The sequence below is a fragment of the Spermophilus citellus genome (genome assembly GCF_964194105.1).
Source record: "Spermophilus citellus genome assembly, chromosome: 2".
Taxonomy (NCBI): domain Eukaryota; kingdom Metazoa; phylum Chordata; class Mammalia; order Rodentia; family Sciuridae; genus Spermophilus; species Spermophilus citellus.
Window position 1 is genome coordinate 201,909,999 of NC_138183.1, and position 15,280 is coordinate 201,925,278.

Sequence of the window (15,280 nt, forward strand, 5' to 3'; positions counted from 1 at the left end):
TTAATGGCTGTATAGTAGTTTTATGAACAATGAATTATAGAAATATATAAATTATATATTGATTGACTCATCTCCTTATCTTGGTTATTTCTATAATTTATAAATTCTCAGTGATGAACATCTTGGTTCATAAATTTCCATGCTCTTGTGACTATTGTTTTAGATAGTAAAATTAAAGGCTCTCAAAGAATAAAAATCTTTAAAGTTCTTTGATAGTATGTTTTCATATTTCTTTCCAGAAGGGCTGTCAATTAACTTCCGAGCAATGTCTGAAATGCCTCCCTCACTACATGTTTGCCAATTTCACATTCACTCAGTAATGTGTCTCTTGCCTAAGAAATAAGATTTTTACTTAATAAAAATCAATGCATTTTGCCTAATAAAGTATAGTTTCTGGATTTAGAAATAGGATTAGATAAGTTTCCCCATTTACTGCTAAAGATGAAAATATTCTCTGATGTTTTCTACTTGTTATTTTCTTTTTTACGACTAATCTTCAATCTGTTATTTGTATTTGTGTATAATATGAAATAGGAATATAATCTTTTTTCCTCCACATGGCCAGCAAATTGACCTCTAAACCATTTACTAAATAATCCAACATTTCTTTCATGTTTTAAAAGTCCACCTTTATCATTAGCCAGTTTCCTCTGTATACATTGACCTATCCCTTTACTATATTGGTACTTTTGGTCATTCTCATGTCACTATCACTATTTTGGGTACATGTTTCTAGTACAGATGAAGATTATTATAGATTTATAATATAGTTTGATAGCTGGCAGGGCAACTGCATCCTTGTGTTTCTTTTGCAAATTGTCTTGTGCATCTTGGAAAATTGGTTTATTTTCCTAGATGAATTTTTGAATAAATTTGTCCAATTTTTGAATAAATTTGTCCTATACATTTATTTGACAAAATTATAATACCATACAGAAACAGAGGACCTGTCTCCTTTTATCAGGGGTGTTTGTGTATGTAAAAATTTGTAGTTCATTCTGTCAGAGTTTTCATGTATGTCTAGGACATTTCTTGTAAAGTTTTCTAGATATGTTCTTTTACTGTGGTGCTTTTGTGAATAGAATCTTTTTTTATTATTTTTAACTAGATGTTTCTGATATGTAGGGAAACTATTTATGAATAGCTATTCTGTAATTAATCAACTTTACTGACCTATTCATGAGTTTCTTAGATTTTGCAAGGTAGACCATCATTATACACAAATAGTGACCAGTTTATCTTCTGTTTTCTGTAAGTATGTGAAAAAGGATTATTGATAGCATTGACTGGAACTTATAAAATATTGTTGAGTTGTATCTGAGATAATCTTCATCCTATTAAGTAAATATATTTCTGTTCCTAGTGTACTAAGGCATTTCCTATAATTAGAAATGAGTGCTGAAATTTTACAAATCTTGTTATCTGTTTAAAACATATGTCATCTTATTAGGCTTATTAATGTGGTATTATTATATAAATAGAATTACTAATATTAAACTATCTAATTCTATAATAAACTCTATTTGATGCATATTATATTTTTCTTTTGATTTACTCTCAAATTGATTTGCAAATGTTTTAGATTTTAAATATACTTTTAATAAGTGAGGCTGTTTTATAGCAGAATTTTAGATTTTGAGGGGATTGACTTTGCAAAATTAGTTGGTCCCATCTTTTTTTGTGTTTTTGAATTATTTCTCTAATCCAGTAATTATCTTACTCCCAAATTTATCTTAGTTTAGCACCTTTCTTGTATAAAGCTCTTTAGCATTTTTAGTTTCTACTGTGGTTATTAATCTAATCAACTTTGTTTCTCTTTAAAGTTTATGTTTTCATAGGAAATTCATTTTGTGGAAATTTAAAAATTTATTAGTCTAGAAATAAAGTAATATTCAGATGTATGCAGTCTTTTCTGCATCTGTGATTAGTCCCTTCTCAAGGGCTTGACTCTTTTAAGACATTCCACCTGCTCTTCCTTGGGCCTGATCAGAAGCAGGGCCAGAGTGTGTGCGTGTGCATGTGCATGTGCGTGTGCGTGTGCGTGTGCGTGTGTGTGTGTGTGTGTGTGTGTTTGGAAGTATATGCCTGCGTAAATGTTGGTCTTAGCAGTTATTTAGATTTTCATTTTGTATAAACACTGTGTACATGTTCCTGAGTTCATGCACATGCATGGATCCCATGTGCCTGTGAAAATGCTGCTGGTAAGCATGGCTTATACCTATCTGGCCAAGGGGTGTCAGAGTTGTTCAGCATAACCTTGGTATTTTTGTGGCTTGTTTTCTATCATTTTAAACAGTTCAAAAAGGGCCAAAAGGTGAAGAGGAATGAATGAAGCTGGCAGGGCAGTGTGGGAGTGAGGAGTGAGGTGGAGTGTGGGAAGGGAAGGGAGATCCTTTGCTGATTGTGGTTTCATTTTGGAAATCCTCTCAGGGGAGGCTGGCTCAACCTAGAGTTGGTGAGTCTGAGCTGACAAGTTGAGGGTAGCTTCATTATCACTGAGCATACAGAGATACTGTGGCAAGAGGGTTGGGACTTTCCCTGGGCCACAAGGTGAGTCATGGCCAACCCAAGACTCAAGCCCAGGCCTGGATGCCCAGCTTGTATCCACTGGAAAGCTCTAGGCTAGATGGAGAGGAAGGAGAAGGGCTATTATAACTCATCCATCACGGAAGCTGACTGCTGTTGCCATGGAAATTTGAAGGCAGCATCATTTGGGAGAAGCAGGCTGTAGAATACAAAGAGATCAGAATACATTAGGGTGGGGCCAGTCTGGAGTGACCTGTCTCTGGAAGAAGAAGAGAGAATGAGAGAGAAGAGCTTTGAAGAGGGAGGTGCCCACTTCAACATTGCCCTTTAAGACCTCAGCCATTATTCTAGATTATTGTTGGTAGAAGGGGTAGTGTGCCATTGAGAAGGCTTCTCTATGTCCAGCAGGACTCACTCTGAGGCTATTAGTTTAGGCTGGGAACATCTCAGCAGATATGCTGGCATCTGCCTATTACAGGCCCCAGAACCCAGTCAGCATCCAAAGCACACTGGTTCTTTCCTGTTCAGATGAAGGGGTGGCCCAAGAGGGAGTCTTGTGGTAATAGGAATAGAGACAGACCCCTTACTCCAGAATGCATCTCTGCTACTGACAGACTAGGGCTGGGTGTGGGTGAGGACAATCAGGGCAAAAGTATAGGATAATGGTCAGAGGACCCAGACAGGGCCTGCCCTTAAGTGGAGCTGAGGATTGGGACAGCCAAAGACAGCATGCCTCAGTCTGGCAAATTTTAGGATAACTAAGGACACCTGAAGTCCCAGGTGTCCTTTGAAATTTGTACCTGGGCCCCTGACCTCCTTGTTCACCTTCTCATAGTCCCTGCCCTGCAGGATCCTTGCCTCCCTGAGTCAGGGCTGCTGGAGCTTGGCATTCACTACTACCTGAGCAAGGCCCTCACACTCCTTAGAAGCTTGTCCTCTGCTCTCGCTGGTATAGAAGGTGCTTCAGGAAGCAGATGGGTATCTTCCTTTGGGACTTGGGTCCTAGAGAAAGCAGGAAGGAGGGGGGCTGCTGGAGCCACCTGCAATGCCTGGGACCAGATCTGAAGTAGCAAAGGTGATTGATTAGCCAGGATTCCTTGTTGCCTCTCTTGGCAGTCCTCAGTAGTCCCCCTATGCCTCAAGCCACAGGCCTGACCTCCACGGAAGCAGGATGACACTCCAGGGAAGTGCACCCCACCTTTTCTGCCTCATGCTGTCAGTATTTCCTTCACTGCTCCTTGATCTGGGGTGTGGGCTCAGAGGGCTGGCAGGGAGTCTCCTGTCCTAGAACAGGGGTGGGGGTTGGGGGGCAATATGGGGACATCACAAGTGTGAGAGCTCTGTATTAGGATGGCCTGTGTGAGTGCCTGAGACATGTGAGTGTGAGAAGGAATGTAGGCAGATGGTGGACAGAAGCATGGTGGTATATGTGCTTATGCTGGGGGTGGGTATGTGTGTGGGGGGCATGTTTGGAGTGTTGGGGAGTGGCTGTCAGGGTAAGGCATCATTTACATGTGAAATGGGAGAGGTGTTTAGTGAGGGGAACATGCTGTTAACTTTTCTTCACTCTTACCAAAATACCTGAGAAAAACAACTCAGCGGGGGAAAAATTTATTTTGGCTCATGGTTTCAGTTTGTGGTTGGCTGGCTCCATTGCTTTGGGTCTAAGTGAAGCAGAACATCATGGTGGAAGGCATGTTAGAGGAAAGCTTCTCAACTTATAGCAACCAGGTAGCAGAGAGAATGCACAAGGAAGGGGCCAGAGACAAGATATATATCCTGCCAACACTCACCCTCAGTGACCTGCTCCCCCAATTAAGGCCTCACCTCTTACAGTTTCCACAATTTCCCAATTATGCCATACTCCAAATCAATGGAGTAAGCCACTGACTAAAGCCCTTATGATCTAGTCTTTTCCCAACCTGTCTTTGAACACTGCTGTACATGAGTCTTTGTGGGATATTCCAGATCTAAACCATAACAGGGGGTATGTGTATATGAATTTTGTGAAGGAGTTCCAGGTACATTTGCCTGTGGGAGTATTTGTGTTGTGGTGGCTTGGGTATGTGGAGAAAGAGTATGTATGAGGCAGAGTTGGAGTGTCTGAAGTGGTGTGAGGGAGGCAGCTGTCTATAGGTCAGCTAAAGTGTACATAAAGTGTGCCCACTCTGGTAGCAACAGCCTATACTTTTTGTTTGTTTGTTAATTTAAAAAAAATAAATTTATTTATTTTACAGTAGAATGCATTTTGACATATTGTACACAAATAGAGCACAACTTCTCATTCCTCTGACTGTACATGGTGCAGAGTCACACCAGTAGTGTAGTTATACAGCTAGGCTCTGCAGTATATGAAGGATGACATGTTAATTGTATGTGGTATGGTTTGAGAGGGTCAGGTGTATGTGTGTGCCCAAACTATGTGCATGGAGTATCCAAGTAATGTGTATGCATGCTGAGGGGTGGGGGAGATGATGGAAAGATCTAGACTGTGAGTGTACTGAGTGTATGTGGAGGAAGCATAAGTGGGAGTCAACTTTCCTGCACTTCATGAGTTGGCAGATATTAACTCTCCCTCAAAGTTGAAGAGCCTGAGGCCTGCATAGTGGAAACACACTGCCTGGGTCACACAGCAGGGTCAGTTAGGCTCTCTTCTGTTAACACATGTTAATTGTACATGTTAACTGGGTTCAGTGGAATATTTCCATATATGCATAAAGCATGTCCACTCTGGTAGCAACAGCCTACACTTTGTTTTTGATTTTTTAAATTTTTTTAAAAATAAATTTATTTATTTTACAGTAGAGTGCATTTTGACATATTGTACACAAATGGAGCGCAGCTACTCATTCTTCTGGCTGTACATGGTGCAGAGTCACTCCAGTAGTGTAGTTATACATGTATATAGGGTAATAATGTCTGTCTCTTTCTGCTGTCCTTCCCATCTCCACAACCCCACCTCTCCACTCATTCGCTTCTACTCAAACCAAAGTTCCTTCATTATTCCCTATCTCCCGGCCCCCGCCCCCTCAACTATGGATCAGCATCTGCTTATCAGAGAAAACATTTGGCTTTGGTTTTTTGGGATTGAACAGTTTATACTTTGGAGCTGTGGGGGAGGTAATGAGCCTCTCTGGTGGCTGGTTGGGTAATGCAGGTCATGTTTGCTTCTTTAGGATTATTGTACTGGAGTTGGCTCCAGTGACTCAACAAAATTCAGTTGCACAATGAAGGAAAATGTTTATAACCACCATTAAAGAGCTGTCACTAAGAATTTTAAACTATATAAAATGAAAATAATGTATGTTAAATTTAAATAACTATAAATCATATTAGGGTAACATATTCAAACCTATTTCCAAATTATTTTACTTTTTACCACATTAGTGCTCTTGAGGATGCTCTACTGTATCTGTGAAGTGAAAATACTGTTAAAGTCTGCTGCTGTGCATCTCTCCCCCACTTTGTGCCCAGTCATGTCACAAAATTGGCCATGAAGAGAATGTTTAGACCAGAGAAGTCAGCGAATCCTGTAAATGAAGACTAGATTTATTGTTTTGTTGATTATCTAGACTTTAAGAAAGTGATGGAAACACACGTTACCAACACAGAATAAATTTTAAAATGTTGTCATTGTAGCTGCTACACTGTGAATAGCACAAGGCATTGAAGAAATATTCTTCCAATATTCAAAATCATTAGCCAAGTTAGCAGTTACTCAAATCACTGTTAAATGAGTGAAGTTCTGACTTTGTTGTTTCACTTTCCTCTTATATGTTAAACACAAATATCAATCAGCATTTAAGTCAGAACTACACTCATTTGTCATTGCACCCATATGTTGGCCAAGGATAGGCAGAAATCAAAGGATGGATTGATTTCTGGGATAACCAGTTTGCTGTATGGAACACACAGTAAACTGTATGGGATATTTTATTAGTATTTATAAATTGATATATAACCATTATGTCAACAAAATTTAAAATAAACATGTTTTTATGCATGTAAACAATTTTTGGAAAGCTGATTGTTAAATATCACTGTTTAAAGTTACCCACAATCCCAATATGCCACCTTTATTGTATGAAGGATGGGGTGAAAGGGAACAGGTGTCACTTGCAGAGGCACTTCTGTGTTTCCACAGCTATGACTTGTTACTAGGTCACCTATGACCTCCTCCTGGTTATGGTCAGTGGGGCTAATCTGAGGGTCCTATTCATTCATCACTAAGCCTCTTTTCTGTGCCAGGCAGGGTAGTTACAGGTGGGGAAAGACATAGTCACTGTCTTTAGGGAGCTCACAGCCCAGCAGGGAAGACATCAATCACTGTCAGCTTCACCCTAGAGAATTTAGGGGCAGAAAGAGGCCCAGCTGAGGTAGGAGGGAGGCCAGGACAAGAGGCACTGGCCTGATGGAGTGGTGCTTCTGAACATTTAGAACCCCTAGAATCTATATTTTAAATGCAGAGATCTCTTTCAATAGGTCCAGGCAGGGCTGTGTCTGGGAGTCTGCAGTATGATAGGGGATGATGAAACAGGTGACTCTCAGGTGACTTGGAGAAACAGTGATCTGGGAAATGAAACAGTGTGTGCAGAGTCAGGAGATGGTCAAGATGAAGCTGTGGAGCTCTGTAGGGAGTTTGAGGTTGCCTGGAACACAGACTAGGCCAGGCAGGGTAGCCTAGAGGGGAAAGGGCAGAGAAAGGAAGGAGTCAGGACAGACCCTGCGGCCTTGCCAGCCTCGTGTGTGTGTGTGTGTGTGTGTGTGTGTGTGTGTGTGTGTGTGTATGTGTGTGTGTTGGGGTGGTGGGTGTTGTTTGGTTGTATCCTGTAGAATAGGGCTGTGGAGGAAGCCTTGTTAGCCCACAGTGATATACTTAGAATGGCTGACTTGTCAAAGCGGGATGTTCCTGGAGTGGGTGGTACTGGAGGCAGGGATACTGGAAGGAGGCTGGATACTGGAAGGCAGCATGTTGGGGAGGTTTTGCAGATCAAATCACAGGGCTAGTAAAGAAAAGGGTTAGGATGGCATCTGGGTTTCTAGAGCAATGGCAGTGGATGTGGGGCTGTTCATGTCACTAGAAAACAGGAGGAAGAACAGGTCTGAAGTGAGCTGAGGTCAGTCTTGGACCTGGACAGTTAGGTGTTGCTCTGCAAGAGCCCAGAGACATTTGGAATTCAGGGATGCCATCCAGAAGTAGACTTGGATGCCCTGTGGGTAGATGGGGGAGCAAATGGAGTACAGTGGTCACCCAGGGAGAACATAGGATAAGAAGAGTCTCTGAACAAGCTTCTGGATCTAGTCCTGCGGGACCAGAACTTTGGTACCCAACTTGGGTCTCATTTCTGGAAGAGGTGGCCCAGATACCAGGTCCCTCTGTATAGTAGAGCCAGAGAGTGGGTGGGAGACAGTTGGAGAATTTCATAGCCATGGGCAAGGTTTCTGGCTACATTCAGCTAGTACTGGGGGTATATGCAGTAACCTCAGTGGTTAGGAGTCACAGGGCCAGTCCTGGCTCTACCACCAACTTGCTGTGTGACCTTTGGCCAATCACTACCCACTTCGGGCCTCAGCTTCTTCATTTGAAAATAAGAAGGTTGGATCAGACCAGTGATTTTCAAATGTCATTTGAAGCTCCAGGATCATCCAGAGTATTTCCAGGGAAGCATTGCGGGGAAAGGGAGAGGATGCGGGCATGGAACTCCGGCCACTTGATTATGTATTTTCTGTCCACCCCTTCCCATGAAAGGGAGTACTCTAACTGAAAACCACTGGGCCAAAGGATCTCTGAAACTATTGTACATATTTGGGATCTGTGAATCCTTGTTAGCAGAGATAACTGAAGAGTAATCAAACATAATGAGAAAACCAGATATCCTCCCTGCAGATACCATGTGAGGCTCTGGGCCCATTCCCAACATGGTACAGTCATGGTTGTGTCCCTAGTTATGTTGGACTCAGCTCTGCCTATTCATGGGTGATTTCAGCAATTGATGCAGCTCACTTTACCTCCTCCCCCTGGTTGGCAGGCCACTACCACCAGCCATTAGTGTGCCCCAGGGTGACCCCATATAACACTGATCCCTCTCCACTGTACCTAGGGCAAGTATAGTGTATGGCTGGCTAAGAAGCAGCATGTTGGCCTCTCTGTCCTTTGATGTTCTCTGTCCCTTGTTTTTCATAGGCACAGATTCTCTGAACAGGACACCAGATAGTTCTTCCTTGGGCCTGGCATCAGTGAGGATGCTGTGTGTAGGAAGATTCCAAGGATGATGCCCTGGCTCCTTTCCAGCCTCACCAGAGCTTCCCTGAAAGCTCCCTGACAGCAGGGCGCTATCAGTAAACTGAGGTCAGATTGTTCCTGGACCAATGTGTGGAGGTGTGTAGTGGGGAGGGAAGAAGATGGACAAGGCCCCAGGAGCAGAAATGTCCTTCCAGAGAAGCCAAAGCCTGGCTTCCTCCCATTAGGCAGGGCCTTCTAGTTGGGAATAAACAGCTTCTTCTCACTCTTATTCTAGGATCCTGTGGTGAGAGAGTAGGATAAGTATAGTCAGCTCAGCGGCTAGAGATCATGTTGGTTTGTCCTGTGCCCCTCAGCCCCAGCTCATGCCCCAGGATAGATTGGACCTCCCCATTTCCTGAAAGGTTATCCTGTTGTGCTTCTATCCCCTAAGAAATCCAAATCCTCAGACCAGGCCACACTAGGCCCCAGGATCCCACTCTCCAAGACAGTGCTTTTGAAGAGCTCTGGGATCCCCCAAGCTGTCTTATTCCCTAGGAACAGTTTAGAGGGAGGTCCCAGCATAAGTGGATTTCTTCCTTGACATCACCTCCTTGACATCTCTGATAGGGCTTGGAAAGTTGCCATAGGACCACTGGGAAGAAACCTGCCTACAGGCCCTCCCTGTTCCTCCTCCTCTGCTCTCTCCATTCCCAGGACCGCAGAGCTCCCGACAGTTCTCATTTGGCAGGGAAGCTGGATGGGGGCAAGGTGACGACTCTCGGTGTTTCCTAACAACAGGCCGGGGGACTCAAGCACCAATGTGAAGCTGAAGAGTGTCGTGGAGACAGGGGGCAGTGAGACGGAGTCTGCCCAGGCCACACCAGTGGCCGGGGTGTGGCCCTGGGCCTGGGGAGGGTCGCTGTTTGAGAGGAGGACGCAGCTTTATAAAATGACTCCGTAAGTATAGCCTGGGTGGGTGGGGCCACAGGCCCCCACTGCCCCACCTGGCATGGTGGGCATGGACCAAGAAGCACCTGCAGCAGGCAACCCTGCAGCAGGCTGTGGGAGACCCTGAAGAGTGTGGGTGGCCACCGTCCCAGGGAGATGCCAGTGCCTGGACTGAGGCATAGGCTACTCTTGGCCTTTGAGAGATGAGGGAGCCCAGATGCTCTCTGGGGCCTGTAGAGAGCCCTCCCCAATATTCTAGGTATAAGCTGAGTCCTTTTCTTGCATGGTTTGTGTGTGTATACATGGGGGTGGGCGGTCTCTGCCATGATTCTGGCTGCAAGCTGGCTAGTGCCTGATGAACTCACCAGCCCAGAAGGGCAGGCTTGTGACTTCTTTCTTAAGCAACAAGACTCTAGAATTGTGGTTTGCATCATGGTAGCCACTGGGGGTGTTTTAAAAATATATATTTCAAGACTCTGCCCCTAGAGAGTTCATTTGGGGCCCAGAAATCTAGTGGGTGGCATGTCCTGGGCCTGCCTGCAGTGTCACAGTTGGACACTCATATTTTGGCTCTGAAAGATGTTCTGGTCATCTGGACTCTCATGACAGTCTGCTTTTCAGTAGCCTCTTCTAAGGTTCAGGAGAGAAAGAATAGAGTATAAGGTGAGCCCTTGAGACTCTGGACAGGAAGGCCAGAGCATTGGCAGGGATAGCTATGGCAGGATGGTGTCTGGACTCAAGAAAGCTGAAGCCCTTGCAACTTCCCAGGGCCCAGGGCATGGATTCCACACCAATCCTGGCACTGCCCCTGTGCAGCTACAAGGGTGAGCCTGGCTCCTCTTGCAGAGACACAAGGAAGGAGATTATATTCAGAACTATAGGAGATAAGTCTGCCCAGGAATCATTAGGATATCTCCTTGGTGGAATTCCTTTTCAGCATTTTAAATATCTTCTTTTTAAAAAGAGCTCAGTTAATTCCAAATGACCTTTAGAAAAAGGTAAAAGAAATGACCTTTAGAGCCCTCATAATTGACATGAAGACTACTGACTTACTGAATTAGCATGAAGGCAACATGGCGTCACTGGTTGTACATTTCCATGGTGGAAGCTGAGTTGGTTTATTTCCTAGGGTCGTGTGTTCATTTCACCTGAAACTGCACATGTTCGTTCCTCCTGGCTGGAGAGCATCCCAAGGTGTTCACTTGACCCAATTTACTTAGTCAATCCCCAAGTGCTGAGCCTTTGGGCTCTTTCCAGCTTCTTGCTATTATAAATATCACAGCTATGAATATCTCTGTACAAATTACTTTCTTAGTATTTTACTGGGAAGCATTCCCCAAGTGGAATTTCTAGGTCAAAGGGCATGAACAATTTTATAGTTCTTGTCACATATTACTAGATAGTTATCCAGAAATATTGAACCCCTTTACCATGAGGCTGATTATGTTTGCCTGTCCCCCACAGTACTCCAATATCAAGATTCATCATGTTTGTTTGTTGATAGCTGTTTTACTTGTTTATCTCCCTCCCTATGCCCTGCCATTTTGCCATATTGGTTAGGAGTAACAATGTAGAGTTGTTTTCTATGTGTGTTTCTGTAATAATGGGTGAAATTGGACATTCTCTGAAGAACCTTGAGAGGCTCATGGGTGTCATTTGTTCTCCAGGGATTATGGTGGAGTTGATCCTGAGCCAGAGAGCTGGGCCAAGGCCACAGGGCTATGTTGGCAATATTCTTGTATTTCTAGCTACTAGCGAGGCCAAGGCTGGAGAATCCCTTGGTCCCATGAGTTTAAGACCAGCCTGGACAACACAGGGAAGAGACCCTATCTCAAAAAAAAAAAAAAAAAACAACAACAATAACAGATGAAGTAGGGCTAGACTTACTCAGTCCTCAGCCTCCTTAACAAGAGGTCAAATAATGTGGTTTTGAAAAAAACATCACTTGTCCCAGGGTAGAATACTAAAATGATGGAAGAGGGGAAACCTATGACCTTGTGCAGGTCCTCAATTTGGTGGACTGTGCCTGAATTTTACTAGGGCCTGTACAGCCAGCTACCGAGCTGTTGCCCATGGGTACATAAATCACCAGGTGGTACATGTAGCTATGGGAAGGAACCTGTAGTATACTTACCTGGGCTATGGGAAGGAAGCCTGTAGTATACTTACCTGTTGACACTAATGACTGACAGGGAATGTCATCAAGAGTTTATCTAGTGCTTTTCAAATCACAGCTCTGAAGATAGCCAAAGAGACTAGCCTGGGTAAAGCCAATAATGTTAGTTGAGGTCTGAACTCTTATGTCATGGTTGAAGTCTAAGAATGGGAGTTGTAGACAAGGAGGGTATTCAGGAATGATGATACAGTAAGGTTTAGGGGCACAAAATCCAGTAATGGAAACTGGGTACCATAGCTATTGCAGGCAATACAGTGGGACTTCTGGAATCTCAGAACAGGCAGCCTAGAGGAGAAAGGACATGGCTAGTCAGAGCAGACATGGCTCAGTGAGGCAAGAGGAATAGCCAGTCATGAAGTTAGCAGCTTAAATCATGTTTTCAAAGGACTCAGCAAATGAGAACAAATAGATACAGATATTCAAGGATATTCTAGATAGGATGGAGCAAGAGGGTGATTTATGCAATCAAGGGGGTCTTATAGGCTGAGTGCCAAGGGCCTTTCCATGTTGAAGCAGGTCACTGGGGGTGGGAGGATGGGGTCAGCATATATACAGACAGTAAGGCCCAACATATTCGAGGAGAACTAGCAGAAGCTGGCTAATGGATCAACATCTGGACTTGGGTAGGGATGCTGTCTGTCAAGGACAAGCCAGGATCATGGACACCAGGCTGAGTGTGAAGTATGCATGTTGCTGGGGTGACAGGTGTCTTAGGCTCACCAAGGTCTTCCAGTTTGGGGGCAGGAATAAAATCCCCTTTCCCTCTCATTCTTAGCCTACCGTTCATGGAGTCAGGGCTGGTCCTGACACTGTACCTTAACTATGTGACTTCTGTTAATATCTCTGAGCTGTAGCTGATGCTTCTATAAAATGGGGATATTAATACCCAACTTATAGGGGTTAGAAGATTAAATAGAAAAGAATGCATGACAGTGCTCAGCATGGGCAGTTGTTACTCAATTAATACCCCTTTTCTTCCTTTTGCTCTCCTGGTACCTACAGTAGGGTTGAATATATCCTAGTCCCAGGTAGAACTCCAGCCCAGGCCAAAAGGGCCTTGGGCTGGGAGTAGGGAAATGGGGATGGGGATGGAGGAAGGGACAGCATGTTCTCTGGGAAGCCCAGGGGGGAGAGCTTGAATAGAACTTCAGCTTCTGGGTTAGTATGACTGGGGGTAAGGGTGAATTTAACCAGATGGATGTACATACAGCATTGAAAGCAGAAAGTGGATGGGTTAAAGACCAGCAAAATTCTGAGCCTGTGTGGTACATGCTTGTGATCCCAGTGGCTCAGGAGGAAGAAGCAGGAGGATCACAAGTTCAAAGCCAGCATCAGCAACTTAGCAAGGCCCTAAACAACTTAGTGAGACCCTGTCTCAGAATAAAACATAAAAAAGAGCTGGGCATGTGGTTCAGTGGTTAAGCTCCTCTAGCTTCAATCCCTGGTACAAAAAGAAAAAAGAAAGAAAGGGGTTGGAGATGGGAGATAATTCTGAGTCTCAATTTCCTTCTCTGAAAAGGGTACATTAACATCTCAGTTCCAGAGGTCAAATTTCCAGGGCTCTGAATCACAATGTATCACCTGCAAGCTGAAAACCCGAGGCAAACCTAGCTTATTTTATTCTTTATGTTCTCTGCAAAATACCCTCATATGTCAGGCACTGTGCTGGTGCTGGGAGGGCTGGGAGGGGGCAGAAGGACCTGGTCCCTGGGCCACAGAACTTGCACCTAGGAGAGATTCTGGTGCTTGAGGACTTTCCAGGACTTATGAAAACACTTTGAAATGGTGTGAAACCACCTGGACAAGCTCAGTCCCTGCAGGTGTGCAGCCCCTATACTCTGCAAATGGCCTATAGTCCCTGTCGCTTTAAGATGACTCTGGATCTGTTTGGACCTGCTTGCATCCTCTGGGTAAACTGTGCAGCCCACCATGTCCCCTGAATGCACACGTGTGCTTATACACACACAGCTATCACTGAGGAAAGATGATTTCTTTTTGAGATGTACTATACCTCCCAGCCCTGCTGACTGTACTCCTCCTCCTTCATCTCCTCCCATGCTCCCAGCATCTTGTCTCCACCCATAAGCCCTGCTTCCCCAGTTCACACCTCTGGCTTCCCATCTTCCAACAAGATATAATAACAGTCATTCTTTGTTGACAAGGGAATTGGCACTCACCCAGCTGTTGCCCAGGTGTCAGAGGAGCACCTGCAGGGAGACCTGGAGCCCTGCATTTGGCCCTGGCTCCTTCTTACTAGCCATAAGAACTCAGCAAGCCTTTCTACTTTTTGAAACCTGTTTTTCTACCTATAGAATAGGAATAAGAACAGCACCTTCTCTATAGGATTGCCCTAAAGTTCAAATGAGCCCTATATGTGCTATGTTTAGCATGGTACCTGATAAGACAGTAAACATTTCATAAATGTTAGCTACTATTATTATTTTGTGCCTAAGAAAGTATTTGGAGTGAGTGACTGGAAGAATTATCCTCATTTATTCACTCAGCAAATATTTATTGAGATTCTCCTGTGTTCCAGGCATTGTTCTAGGCACTGGGGTTACAGAGGGGACATGACATGAAGACCTCTGCCTAGAGGAGCTCACTTTCTCCTAGTCCTATAGCCACATGGGTCTTTACTATGGGCCTTTCTCTTCTTTCTTCTCTGCCTTCTGGCCTCCTGTGTCTCCCTTGTCCTCCTACCTTCACTACATGCGCCATCTTCAGCCTCAAATTGCCATCTCTGCTGCAGAGCCTTGTGTAATCCCCAGCCAGACTCTTTTGCTCTTTCCCTTGAATCCCCACAGTACCTTCACCTCTGTCTGGGCTGACTTCATGCTACCTGAGATTATCCTGTGTTGTGTCTGGGTCCATTGTTGTTCTCCACTAACCTTGATCTTCTCTGGCCAGCACCATGCCTCATTTATCCCTGAATCCCTCCTTGGTAGTATTAGGGGCCCTTCTGCAGCAGGAACCTTGATACTGAGTAAGCAGAGCCAGCCTACAAGGTCTCCTGGTGATTTGGGGCCAGGAAAGGCCCAAGCTCATTATGTGCTTCTATCTGGTGCTGCTATAGAAACCAGAAAAAGGGGAGTGATTCCTGAACTGTGAATCCCAGAAAGCTGAGTTGGAAAGGCCACTAGAGGTCATCTGCATTCATCTTTTGCCATTAAAATGTTGGGCCAAGGTCCAGAAAAGGGAAAGACCTGGCTCAGCAGGGGGCTGTATCTGGAACTCAGACCCCTGGCCTCTAGCCCAGGCTCCTTTCTGCTTTGTCGCACAGAAAACCACATGACAAATTACCTTATACCCTTGGCATAAAAATTTTGCTCTCTCATTTTCTTTAGTATTCCTTTTTGTAATTAACATTTTAAGTTTTTATAGAGAAATCAAGTTCTTAGAAAGATTAT

The 15,280-nt window shown here is 44.3% G+C and overlaps 1 long non-coding RNA gene across 1 annotated transcript in view; it reads right to left on the reverse strand.

Moving 5' to 3' along the window:
• Positions 1–7,634: 7,634 nt before the first annotated feature.
• LOC308642202 overlaps positions 7,635–15,280 on the reverse strand; it is a 31,281-nt gene continuing 23,635 nt past the window's right edge. The window contains exon 4 of the long non-coding RNA XR_014020500.1: positions 7,635–9,048. This is a non-coding gene — a long non-coding RNA (uncharacterized lncRNA). The remainder of the gene's footprint in view (positions 9,049–15,280) is intronic.